The sequence below is a fragment of the Chenopodium quinoa genome, unplaced genomic scaffold (genome assembly GCF_001683475.1).
Source record: "Chenopodium quinoa cultivar QQ74 unplaced genomic scaffold, ASM168347v1, whole genome shotgun sequence".
NCBI classification, from domain to species: Eukaryota; Viridiplantae; Streptophyta; class Magnoliopsida; order Caryophyllales; family Amaranthaceae; genus Chenopodium; species Chenopodium quinoa.
In genome coordinates, this window is record NW_018742205.1 from 542187 (window position 1) to 556445 (window position 14259).

Below are 14259 nucleotides of genomic sequence, written 5' to 3' on the forward strand. Positions count from 1 at the left end.
GTTACCCCGGCTGGTTAGCCCCTTAACCGGTGAAGTGTTGTACATGTACCTAGCCGCCTCGGATCATGCCCTCAGTTCCGTTCTCCTAGCTGAGCGAGACGACACGCAGCTCCCGGTCTACTTCATAAGTTATGTCCTCCGGAATGCAGAGCTCCGGTATCCCACGGTTGAAAAGTTTGGCCTCGCTCTATTTATGGCTGTCAAGAAGTTAAAACCATACTTCTTGGCACATCCGGTGGTGGTCTATACCGACCAACCTCTCAAGAGGCCAATGACAACGCTGGACTCATCCGGTAGGCTTCTGAAATGGGCAATCGCCATCCAAAGCTTAGAAATTACCTTCGAGCCTAGAAAGGCAGTGAAGGGTCAGGCGTTTGTCGATTTCATTGTGGAAATGACAAGGCCACCCCAGCCGGATAACACAGATCAGGTCTGGAAGGTGTATGTAGACGGGAGCTCTACAATGAACGGCTGTGGTGCAGGCGTAATTTTCAAATCCCCGGAAGGGGATACCTATGAATATGCACTACGGTTCAAATTTCAAGCCTCGAATAACGAGGCAGAATACGAAGCCCTGTTAGCCGGTATCCGCATGTGTAAGGCAGAAGGGGCAAGAAAGGTTGACGCCTGCTCAGATTCTCAATTGATTGTTAGCCAATTCAATGGTGACTTCGAAGCCCCCCATCCGGCAATGGTCAAATATTTGCAGGCCGTCAGAGAAGAAGCCGGGACACTTGACGAATTCAAGCTGAGTCAGGTGCCCCGGTCAGAAAACAACCAGGCGGATGCGTTGTCCAAACTGGCCTCATCCGCCACATCTGATACGCCTAGGTCAGTCTTCTGGGAAGTCATGGAAAAAAGAAGTATTGAACATGATCCCATTGGAGTTTTGGACCGAAGCTCTACCTGGATGGACCCCATACGGAATTTTCTAGCACACGGCATCCTGCCGGATGCTCCTACTGAGGCGGTCTTGTTGAAAAAACGGGCAACCAGCTTTGAAATGTTCCAAGGGGAGCTCTTCAGGAAAGGATATCTCCAGCCGCTCTTAAAATGCGTAACCCCTGAAAAGGGAAAAGAGGTCTTGGAAGATCTGCACTCAGGCTTTTGTGCATCGCACATAGGCGGCAGGTCCCTAGCCAAGAAAGCCAGACAGCAGGGATACTTTTGGCCTACTCTTGAATCAGATGCCATGGATTTGGTGAAGAGGTGTGACAAGTGCCAGAAATTTGGCCGGCTCATCCACCGTCCGGCAACAGATCTGACGGCTATCTACAGCCCGGTTCCATTTGCAAAGTGGGGCATGGATATCTTAGGACCATACGCACCAGCCTCAGGCGGGCGTAGGTACATCTTAGTGGCTGTAGATTACTTCACCAAATGGGTGGAAGCAGAGGCGGTCAAGGGCATAAAAACAAAGGACGTCATCTCCTTCATATGGAGAAACATTATCACCCGGTTTGGGGTGCCTATGTCCATGGTCTTTGACAACGGTCCTCAGTTTGAGACTTCGATACTCAAGAGTTGGCTAGGGGATCAAGGAATCTCCCACTGCTTTGCATCCGTAGGCCGTCCTCAAGCAAACGGTCAAGTTGAGGCCTTCAACAAACTCATCTCAGACGACATAAAAAAGAAGATAGAAAAGGCTGGTGGTCTATGGGCAGATGAATTGCCACATGTTCTATGGGCCATCAGAACAACTGAGAAAGGGGCAACCGGTGAAACCCCATTCCTCATGACATACGGCACATAAGCCGTCCTGCCAATTGAATTGTATGAGCCAACACTTCGAGTCATGCTTTATGACGAAGAGGCTAATTGGGAGGCCATGCGGCTAGCATTGGACTCTCTCCTGGAGCGCAGGGGCAATGCCGCCTTGCGTCATGAGATATACCATCTGAGAATGACGAGAGCCCACAACAAACGGGTGCACAAGCGGCCTCTTAAAGTGGGTGACTTTGTTTTGAGAAAAATGGAGGCAACCGGTAGGGTAAATGAGCAAGGAAAACTAACCCCTAATTGGGAAGGCCCCTATCGGATTACCGAAGAAGTCAGAGGTGGTACCTACCGCCTGGAAACTCCATACGGTAGACAGCTACCCAGAACTTGGAACGTAGATAACTTAAAAAAGTACTACTTTTGATAAATTGTAATAGAGTATTAATAGAAACTTTATTCTCAATTTGTATCATGCCGCAGCTGTGCAATGCGCAGCCGGCATTTATTGGTCTAAATACTTGTATATATTTGTTTGTAATTGTGCAAAGCACAACCGGATACTCATCCGGATCCTTGAAAGACCCATGCGTAATACGCAACCGGGCACTTATAAAACTAAACCGTCTGTCCAAAAAGGCAGACATCCGACGATCTGAATTTGGCTTCAATCGTTGAAGAGAACATCTCCCTATCTGGGTGGTACATTGTTCTAGGATCATAACTCAACATCCAGTCGAATGATTCCCCAAATTCAAGATACAGCCGTCTATTACCCAAAGGTAATACAGATGGCGCTTTAAATCTTGGAGCCCCCAACGTAGCCGGCTTTCAAAGAAAGCCCTACAGGGGCATGCGCATAAATTGCCTTCATTTTAAACCGTCTGTCCAAAAAGGCAGACATCCGGCGATCTGAATTTGGCTACAATCGTCGAAGAGAACATCTCCCATCCGGGTGGTACATTGTTATAGGATCATAACTCAGCGCCAGTTGAATGATCCTTCGAATTCAAGATACAGGCGCCTATTACCCAAAGGTGATATAGGCGGCGTCTAAAATCTTGAAGCCTTACAGGGGCATGCGAATAACAAAAAGCAACAATCATAAACCGTCTGCCCAAAAGGGACAGACAACCGGTCTTGTACTCAAAGTAGTACATCCGGTCTTGTACTCAAAGTAGTACATCCGGTCTTGTACTCAAAGTAGTACATCCGGTCTTGTACTCAAAGTAGTACATCCGGTCTTGTACTCAAGTAGTACATCTGGTCTTGTACTCAAAGTAGTACATCCGGTCCTGTACTCAAGTAGTACATTTGGCCTTGTACTCAAGTAGTACATCCGGCTTTGAACTCGAAGTAGTACATCCGGCTTTGAACTCGAAGTAGTACATCCGACTCCCACAGAAGCCATAATTATGCACTAACTAGTGCACAACACCCCTGTAGCCGGTCCTCATTTGAAGACCCTACAGGCGGTGTCCAACGCTCAGCCCCTGTAGCCGGTCTTTACCTAAAGACCCTACAGGCGGTAGTCTACCAAAGGCCCTGTAGCCGGTTTTTACTCAAAGACCCTACAGGCGGTAATTTACAAACAGCCCCTGTAGCCGGTCTTCCTTTGAAGACCCTACAGGCGGTGTTCTAGCCAAAAGCCCCTGCAGCCGGTCTTCATCTGCGGACCCTACAGGCGGCTCTATGCATTACCAATGTAAGCGGCTTCGCACCCGGCAAATGCTTTTATGCAGCCGGTTATCCATGTGGACGGCTGCCTCCTCCAAGTTGGTTAACTTGAAGCATGCACCCGTCCAGGGGCATACGTACCCAACAGTTGTAAAATTTTTGCAAAAAATTGAAAGAATTGAAAGCAAAGATAACTTGAGAAAACCGGTTGTACCAGTTAATATATATCAATAAATGTTACCCGGATCAAGGTCCGGTAAAAACAGAGTTGAATCAGTACATGGCATACAAGCCAGAGATGAAACAAAAAGATAAAAAGCTGAGAAGGTTGAGGTTGCTCAGGCTGGTCAACAAACGGCTGGCTATCGCCGGCTGGGGGAGCTTCAATGGCCTGGCCTTGGGTTTCAGCACCCTCAGCCAGCACTTCTTCTTCTTCTTCCTCCTCCAGCTCCGCCTGCACCCATTCGTCAAAAGGTGCCGGCTGGTCCAACCCGAGAACTTGGGCGTCGTTTACTTCACTCGCGTATCTATAACGCAAGTCGAAGCACGCGTAATCCGTTCCCGGGTAGAGCATTCCCCATGCCATCTTCATCCGGGCCTCGCAGTCCCGTTCATTCTCATTGATCAGGCGGGTCTGCTCAGCCTCCAGCTTGCCTCTGAAGACCTCTTGAGCTTCAGCAAGCTCTTTCTTGGCCTTGGCCGCCTCCTCCTTCAGCTCGTCATAGCCCTTTTGAGCATCCGTCAATTTCTGGACGTCTGCCTCAAGGGACTTAATTTTCTGCTCGGCATCAGATGCCTTTTTCTCGAACTCGGCTGCTTTCTTATTAGCAGCCTCAGCAGCAGCCGTAACACTTTGGAGAAGTTCCTCCTGTTTCATCTCCCGGGCTTTAGATTCAACTTGATACATAATAGAATTATACTGATGGACGTCTATTAAGTCGGCTGCCCTTCGTTGGGCATCCCTTACCTCCTCTTGCTTGCGGCGGAGAGGGCCCCGGAGCCCATCTATCCGTAACATCAACTGCAAAGCAGCCGGCAAAAGATAAGTTAGCATCCGGTAAAATGAAAGCTTGTATGAAAGTAACACAGCCGGCACTTACCTCAGCCGCAAGAGATTGCAGTTGGTCAATGTTGACCTGCCCCACACCCGAGATTGCCTCCCTTTCAGACCGGGTGAGGGTCCGGACCATTCTCTTGGCGTAATTTTGCAAGTCAGGCCAACGAGAAGTCTCTGCATTAACAGATCGACCGGTTAAGTAACGGGCATAAGCACCGCCTATATTTTGCCGGCTGGCTGCAGAATCGCCCGACTGAGTAGCCTAGGACTTGACTCTGGCAGGTCCAAGCGGCCAGGGGTGTTCAAAGGGCGAGGCCATACCTTGAGATTGGGGTTGAGGGGTTGAAACACCCCCAGCCGCATTTGAGCCGGATGCTACAGCAAGCACCCGGCCAGAAAGAGCCTCCGGCTCTTCAGTTTCATTATCTCCCGCCTGGGAGCCAGGAGTTAGGCCACGAAGGCTTTTTCCTCCGGAAGTAGATCGCTGCTGTTGAGCAGGCGGTCTGGCCCCAGGGGCAGGAGGAGGAATTGGGTTGGTTCTTTGGCGGGAAGAGGCCGGCTGAGGGAGAGCCTCGCCGGGCCTCTTGGTCATCTGCCGGAGGGACCTGGGAACCCCCCTGCTCCCAGACTGCAAAGGAAGAGAAATACAAATATTAGCAAGTTGATATGCATCCAGAGTAAAAGGCATGAGCTACAACTCATGCAACCGGCAAAAATGAGAGAAAGTATCCGGTACTTACCCCTTCATTCCGGGCTGCAACTTGAGCCCTCTTTTTGTCGAGCTTTTCCATGCGGAGCTCAGCCGCTGATTTAGCCGGTGTCATGTCCGGGGAAACCATCTCTCTACCTTGTTCTGCAAAACTAAAGAAAAAGGTTAGAACAGTCAAAGGATAATACAGGCGGATGAAAGGGCCGGTTGTCTATGACGTACGTTTGGTAAACATCGTACTCAGACCGCAGGCGGAGAGAAACGCCTCGTCTCCAAACCAGTCGGGATGAGGGACCCAAAATTTGGGCACGATGATATGTGTCCCGTCATCCAAAGGCATGGTTGTTTTTTTTAAGAGCCCCGGCTCCATGATCTGATCCCAGGCCTCTCCCGGTATCTTTGGGAGAGCGCACTTCCTTCCAAGAAGTGCCGGCTGTTTGTTATATGTGCGCAGCCTCCGGTTCTGCTGAAGAGACGGTGATGACACCAAATAGAATTTGCTCTTCCAGCTTGACCACTTGGACGGCTTGTCCAGGATCATCATGTATTCCGGGTGCGTGGTCAGGGTATACCACGCATTCCAACCGCCTGGGGCACGACTCATGTAGTGCATATGTGCAAACGCCTCCCAGCTAGGCGTTACATCCTGCATCTCGCAGGCGGCAATATATCCTAAAATGTTCACCCAAGAGTTGGGGGTGAGTTTCCAAACGCCTAAGTCATACCCCCTCAGTATGGCTCTAATTGCTCGATGCAGGGGGAACCGGAGACCAGTTTTGAAGGCCGCCTCATAGCAGCCGAAATAGTTGTCTGCGTGGTCCCGGTTGTCATCCCAGACAACTGTTGCCTCAGCCGGCGGCACAACCAGATCCCAGCCGGGCCCTATTGGTTTCTTTGCCAAGAAAGCCGGCAAAGTGGCGGTTAAGGTGACGATGTCCCTGGCGCTCATTGACGCTTCATAGGGATTATTCATAGACAGCCATTTGAAGGCCTCTTTGTCAACCTCTTGAACATCCGGCTCTCCGGATGTTGTTGCGAAAGAGGAAGAGGCGGACCTTTGAGCAATATCCTCCTCGCCAGACTCAGACATCTCCAATATCCTATCACTTGGGGTACTGGGTACACCCGGTTGGTCATAGGGGACGTCTTCAACCGGAGGTCCGGCTGAATCCTCAGACTGGTAATCCGGATCAACCGCCGTCCATCTTGTTCGGGCCATTCTGTCCCGCACATGAGCAGAGACGGTCGGATTTCTATCACAAGAATGGACCAAACACCTCCAGGCGGCATCCCCAGTCCTAGACTCAGCCGTACTTGGTGACCGGTTGACATCAGTTCTAGGTTGGGCCAAGTGTGTGTTGGGTGAGTCCATTTAACTACCTAGTCAGCCGGAAAATTGACAAGAGAATGAAAGGATTACAGGCGGTACCTTGATACTGATGTAATTGGGAAGTTGAAGGTTGATTGGAAGCACAGCAGACGGTCTCAGATACCTGCAAAAAAGGATCCAAGCGATTAAGATTCAAAAACTTACCCAAAAACACCTCATCCGGTTTAGTCAACGTTTTTGGTCAAACTTACCCAAAAACACCCCATCCGGTTTAGTCAACGTTTTTGGTCAAACTTACCCAAAAACACCCCATCCGGTTTAGTCAACGTTTTTGGTCAAACTTACCCAAAAACACCCCATCCGGTTTAGTCAACGTTTTTGGTCAAACTCACCCAAAAACACCCCATCCGGTTTGGTCAACGTTTTTGGTCAAACTCACCCAAAAACACCTCATCCGGTTTGGTCAACGTTTTTGGTCAAACTCACCTAAAAACACCCCATCCGGTTTAGTCAACGTTTTTTGGTCAAACTTACCCAAAAACACCCCATCCGGTTTAGTCAACGTTTTTGGTCAAACTTACCCAAAAACACCCCATCCGGTTTAGTCAACGTTTTTGGTTAAACTTACCCAAAAACACCCCATCTGGTTTGGTCAACGTTTTGGTCAAACTTACTCAAAAGCCCCCCAGACGGTTAAAACCGGATGGGGGTGTACTGAAAGCTTTTGAGAAAAAATTACAATGGCTCAAAAGCACCCCAGACGGTTAAAACCGGATGGGGGTCTATTGAATGCTTTTGAGAAAATTACAAATAACTCAAAAAGCCCCCCAGACGGTTAAAACCGGATGGGGGTGTACTGAAAGATTTTGAGAAAAAAATTACAATGGCTCAAAAGCACCTCAGACGGTTAAAACCGGATGGGGGTCTATTGAATGCTTTTGAGAAAATTACAAATAACTCAAAAGCCCCCAGAGGGTTAAAACCGGATGAGGGTGTATTGAATGCTCTTTGAAAAAATTCAGAATCCCCCCAAATGTCCTCAGACGGTTAAAACCGGTTGGGGGTATATTGGGGAGCCTTGGAGAAAATAGGGTCATTCAAAGATCCCTCAGCTGGTCATAACCGGATGGGGGCCCTTTGGTAGCTTTGAAGAGGCAACCCACAAATTCCTCAACAGCACCCCAGGCGGATTATACCGGATGGGGGTCTGTTGAGCAGATGTGATAAATTTTCCAAAGATTGCCGGTTGTGCAAAAATACATAAATCCGGTTGCTATCCTAATATGGCAAGCTAACCCTCCCCGGTTAAGTATGCAAAAGGGAATTGAAATTTACCTCAGCCGGAAGAATACGGGGTGCTCTGATTCTGGAATTGATGCAAAGCCGGATGTGAAAAGCAAGGAACGATTGTTGATTTCTCTCAGCCGGTATCAGAGCTCTCTTGATTTTTTGGAAGTTTGCAAATGTTGCAAATGATTGAGGAGGGGTTCCTTATATAGGGGTCAGGGAAGACGAATCGCCAACTCCCTGATTCAAAATTCAAAAGTTGGGAGGATGACGAACCGTCAGCCCCCTTCCAAAAAAAAAAGAAAAAAAAAAGTGGCGGGAAAGAGACCAGCCGTCCCCTTCCCTCATAGTGACAACTGTCACAGCAGCGTTGCGTGGCAGGCCATGTCACAGATGCCACGTGGCACGCCACGTGTCATCTGTGAGGGGCAAATGATTAGGGTAAAAAACACCCTAGCCACGTGGCCCAATCAGAGGGCGCCACGTGTCAGCCCCAGAAAGGGCAAGTGGGAGCCAATCCCAGGCTGACACGTGGCACGTCCTTATTTGAGGGAATACAGTTCCCCAACCCTATAAATAGAGGAAAATACCTCATTTATTGGGCATTCACAAATCCAAACACAGAAAACACAAATACCAACAAGCATTTATTCTCCCTGAATCAGGGAGAAAAACATTTTATTTCCGCACTATTCACTTCGTACGAATCCTAACTTGATCGTCGGAGGCGGAACTCCACCCAACCGGAGTTTCGTTGTTTTGCAGGTACACAGCCGGTCAGCAAGCCATTCTCGGAATTGTAACTCTCCCGCAGGACACATAAAAAACCCTGAAACAGAGCCTTTTTGTGATTATTTCAATAGACTTGAGGGACTTGTAGATCGTAATTGTTATAGTCTTTGGGAGGCTTGTGAGATTTGTTATTTTGGTTTGAATAAGCAAACTAGGGATATTGTTGAAAGCATGTATAATGGTGAATTTAAAGCATTATCAACTGATGATGCTTGGGATTTTTATGTATGGTTTGCTAGGGATGTTTACAATAAGGGTAATCATGTTTCTAATATTAATGTGCAATGTGTCGATTCTTCTAATGTTAGCATGCATTCCCATGATTTGTCACATGATCTCATTAGTGAACCTAGAACAAATGATTTCAACTCTATTTCCCCTATTGTTTATGATGATGAGGTGCATTCCAATGTTGATGAGCATGGTGTGTTTCAATATTCTTTATTATTTAGCATGCCTTCTTGTGATGTACCTTTTTCTCCCAATAATGAATCTTATATGCTTGATTGTGCCCCCTCTCCCCGTGATGATGATTATACTCATCCTTCTAAAGTTGATGCTTATAATCTTTGTTGTGATCCTTCTCCCTTTGTTAACCCTCAATTTTCTTCATCCTGTGAGTGTCCGATTGATTATTTAGAATCCCTTATTAGGTGTGTTGAGCTTGATTCTACTTTTGGGCCAAGTACGGAGTTGTTTTTAAATTCTATGAGAAGTCAATTGGAGATGATGAATATGAGTGAAGAGCGTATTGAGGAGGTAATAAGGAGAAAGGAAGAGCTAGAAAGCCAATTGTCATCTTTGTTGCATGATCTTGAATCTTTCAAATCCCATGTGTGTATTGAAGATGATGATGATGATGTTTTTGTGCAATCAAAAGATTGTGAGGAAGACAACAATGAGCTTTTGAGTGAAGGAAAGAGAGTTGAGAGTGAATTAAATGATGATTTTATGAATCAAAACCCTCTTTCTTATTTTGACCAAGTGCATGTTTGTGATTCCTCTATTCATGAGTATTTGGACTCATTTGAGATTATGTCCCATTTATTGTGTGAGGTTCAAATGAAAAATAATGACATTTTGAGTGAGTTCATTGAGAATGCTTCATGGGAAAGAGGTGAATTTGAGATGAATTTGCATCCATTCATGCATGGTTTTGAGATCTTAGGCTTTCAGATTTCTAAGGGAAATGTTGTTTATCGTCGTGATAGGGAATTGGAAGATGAGGTTGTTTCTCTTGGAGATTGGTTGTTTGAGGGAGATGTAGATCATGAGTGTTCTTCTTTTGAGAATTCAATGATTAATTTTCATTCCCTTATTAGTGATGAGAGGCAAGGTGGTGAAAATGAGATCATTTGTGAGACCATTTCTCCTATCCCCCACGTCATCATATTCCATTTTCAAGAAAATTTGATCATGTTCCCTCCTATCCCATGTCACTCCCTTCTTTTCTCAAAGAGCCTATTGGGGACCCTCTTTCTATTTGTGATCTTCAAGCTCCCCACTCATCGATTATTGAGGAAAAGGGTGATTTTGCCACCAAAAAACATTTTAAGGAGAGTTTGCCTTCCTTTTCTTTTTCTTCTTCTTCTTCTTTTGTTGAATTTTCTTTTGATTCTTCTTCTTCTTTTTCTTGGCATCTCTCTCCTCATTTGCGTGCACTATCCTTGTTGCACGTTATCTTCCCGTCATTTGCCTACCTTCTTTCTTATGAAATGTGTAGTAGTGCATTTGATAAGCTCTTACGATCCTTGCAATATTATTTACTAGAGCGGTCAAGCTTGGACCTTAAGCAAGCCTTTCTCGGGAAGTAACCCGTGTTTATTGCTTTCATTTTTTTTTTTTAGAATAGTTTTTGCCTCATGGAAATGTTTGTGTGCTTGGTGCTAGGTACATAACTTAATATACTCTTATGCATTGGTTTGGATCAAGAATCAAGGAAGTTTGACTCCACTTTTGCTAGCACATGGAAAACAAGATTCAATTTTAGAGGTAGTCGGCTTCAAGAAGGTTTAATTGGGTCATTTGCGAGTACTATACCCACCTAATATCTGGTAATATCCTTCCTTGCTCTTCCTCTAATGATTTGTGACTTGTTGGACATATGTTGGTTGGTTGGATGACTTTCTTTCTTTTCTCCTCCCATGGATTCTTTGGTTTAAAGTTTGAGCATGTTGCCTCATTCAAGCTTGGGGGAGGGTATTCTATCATGTTTGGTGGAATTTTGATTCATATATGCCATGCACATTTGTATATGCATTTCCATTTTCTTTATTTTGAAAATTCCAAAAAGATTTTGTTTCTATCAAGGCAAATTTGCAATGTGTTTTGTTTTGTTCTTACTTTTGACATAATACGCTTGGACTTGTATTCTTGAATGTCTTTATTCCTAAATTTTAAAGGTATGCACGGTTTGAGAATGTGTTAGGTTGACTCTAGGATATGATATGCTAAGGTAGTTGTTAAGAACTTTGAGACCATGAAGCCCTAGTTCACTTGCTTGTGGTAAGATGGAGTTTCTCTCTATGGTGGATATGAAATCAAGAGTTAGTTATTGCTATCCCTAGTGAGGTAAATTGTTCAAGCCTTCATCATACTTTGTTGAGCGGCATATTTGGATCCTTGGCTATTGCATTCTCGTATCTAGAACTTGACTTTTAGCTCCCAAGATTGCGACCGTGCCACTTTAGGGGATGACAAAGGAATTTCTCTTTTTATAGGATAGATTTTCTATTTTTGAGTTTAGTTTATATTTGCCCCTCTTGCTAGCCCTTTTGAGCCATATACCTTCTTTTCTCTAGCCACAATACAAGCCTTGAAGCCTTGGTTTCACTTTCTACCTTTAGTTTTGTGAAGCAATTTAGTTTTCGAGCTTGTTTTATTGTTTATGGTGCAAGTTTAGAATTATGAGTTTATTTGCAAAGCAAGTATGTGTTGTATATAAGTTTGTGCATAAAAGCAAATGCATTTTGACAAAAAGTCGTCCAAAGTTAAAGAGGCAAGGACTTTTAAATGGAAAAAAAAAAATGTCGAAAAAAAAAGGTAAAAGAAGAATGAAAAGCACAAAATGATTTTGTTATAGTTGTTTTTTTTTCCCTATTTTTGTTAGTTTGTTTTAAATAAGCTTGGGGGAAATTTATTTTATGAGCATAGTTGGTACTTTTGTTTTGGATTCGTTTGGATCTTGTGGAAAAAGTTCCACCCGAGCTTCACATGTAGGTTTACCACCAATTTCAAAAGTTTTCCACACCTTTCCTCTCCTAGCCTGTGTATTACAACCTTGAAAGTCCTTTTGATCCTAGAGGGTTAAGTCATTTAGTGGTGGCGGGAAATAGGAATCAAGACTATAGAGCGATTTTGCATAGCCAAGATGTTGGGTAACGTTCTCATGTTTTGAATTTCTTACTTATTTTCCGGTTCCTTCGTGGAATCATGAGAATCTAACTTGAAAGTAGATTTGAAACTTGTAGAGAGGTTGTGGTTTGATTAGTTGGAACAAAAGGTGGAATGTGTTTCCGTTAGTTCTCTATGCTTAGCATATGCTATGTTTCAATCAACCTTGGACATCTTAGAACGTGCATACCTTTATTTTTTTTTAGAAAGATTGACATTTTTTAGTGCTTGTTCCATTGTAAAAATCCACTTAAGAACGCTTGTAACCTCTCTTTTACTTCAATTTATTTTATCTATTTGTTTATTGCTTTGCCTTGATTTTTGTCAAGAGTTATGGGTTAAACTCTTAGGATACCCTTACGAGAGCATACTCGTCCTCTAGAGCGATCTATGGGGTTTAAAGTGCTTGATGCATGCGCTAAATGCATTCGTGATTCCTACGAAAGTGAGTTAGTGTATATTATTTCTCTTCTAGTTTTATTTTTTTTTATTTTTTTTTTTAAAAAAAATATACATCGTTTTCTGTTGTGTTTGTTTTGTTTTGCTCGAGGATGAGCAAAAGTTAAGCTTGGGGGTGTTTGATGAGTGACATTTATGTTACCCTTAGGGGTAGTGTATTGGTCTCTTTTCTCCTGTTTTTCTTAGGTTTTTCTACCTCTTTTCTCCTCTTATGGCTTCCTTTTTTTTGTGGATGAAAAGTATGCTTATTTGCGCTTGTTTTGATAATCTTTATGCATTATTTTATCATCCCCATGCTCTCATGATCTTTGCTATCTTTTGCAGGTTCCATGGCGGTCCTAAGCACGGTAGGAGGCCCCTTGGCCAAGTATGGAGGCATGGACAAAGACAAGAGGAGCAAAAGGGAAGAAGAGGAAGTTCAAGAGGAGGTGTGGCCGAACCTCTAAGAGGTTCGGTCGAACTAAGGTGTGGTCGAACTTTTGAAAAGTTCGACCGAACCTCCAAGGTAGTTTCAACCAAGTTTTCAGCATGTTTACAGGAGGGGTCGAACCAGGAAAGTTCGACCAAACAAGGATCAGGGAGGTTCGACCGAACCTACCCTGAGTCCAACCGAACCTACCCAGAGTTCGGTCGGACCTTTTCCCGTTCCAGCTGACTTTTTGCGGAGCTTCCTAAGCAATTTTGTAAGGGGTATAAATAGATTTTTTTGCTCATTAAAGAAAAAGAATTTTCAGTTTAGAATAGATTTTAGGTTAGTTTTAGGTTTTAGAGAGAGAAACTCTCAAAATTTTAGAGAGAGAAAGTGAGGAGCACAATGGTTTTCATGGATTTTGGATAATCAAATGAGGAATTTGAAGATCTCCATCTTATATCAATGAGCATTTCTTACTTTCTCTTCTCTTATTGCTTTATTTAGTTGCTTTCATTATGCTTGAGTAGTTTCCCTTCTACTAGGTGTTGAGTGAGGCTTTGTAATGATTATTTGAGTTATTTGAGATAAATTTGATGATAACTGTGTGATTAAATTGATTGAATTGATGTTGGCATGTTGTTTGTTTTAGATTGGATTGATCTCCCATGATAGCACACTTAATTGCATATTGGTTTTAGTTTGACAAGGGATTGTGAATTAGAATTGATATATTTGATTGCATTTTGGGTAATTTTCTTCTATGCACCTAGTCAATGAGGGATCTAGGCTAGGAATTTGAGAGATTACTTTTGAGTGTAGTTAATTCTCATTATAATTCTTTCTTTGCATGATTGATTATCAAATGGATCCTCATTAGCTTATTAATTGTTCTAAGTGGATCTTTTCCCCTAGTAGACTTTATCATACCTTGTTCTTTATATGTGTTTTAGTGTAATTGTAGTGTCCTTTATCCGTAAATTGACTTCGGCATAGCTTAGGCATTAGATTAAGAACAATCTAGCATTACCGTTCCTTGTGGTTCGACTCCGAACTTACCACTAGACTTGTTTAGGGGTTAGTTTTAGGATTTATAAATTTATTTGATTGAGTGTGGAATGTGCGACCGTTCTAACGCCCATCACTGAGGCCGAGGAAGATGGGGCTAAAGATGGGGATGCGGCCAAGGAGATTGACGCTGTTCACCCTGCCTCATCTTCTGCTGCTGAGACCTCGAAGGCTCCAACCTCAGATCCATCCAATGCCGAAGCATAGGGACTCAGGCAGTCGTTTGCAGAATCTTGCAAATATACATGCTCTTGATTGGACCAATGCCGCAACTGCTTTTTGCCTCTCTTTTTGCTTCAGCTAGCCTTGCTTTGTTTAACTTCTTATTGTTTAAGTACATTTCCATGGCAGCTGTGTTTTCC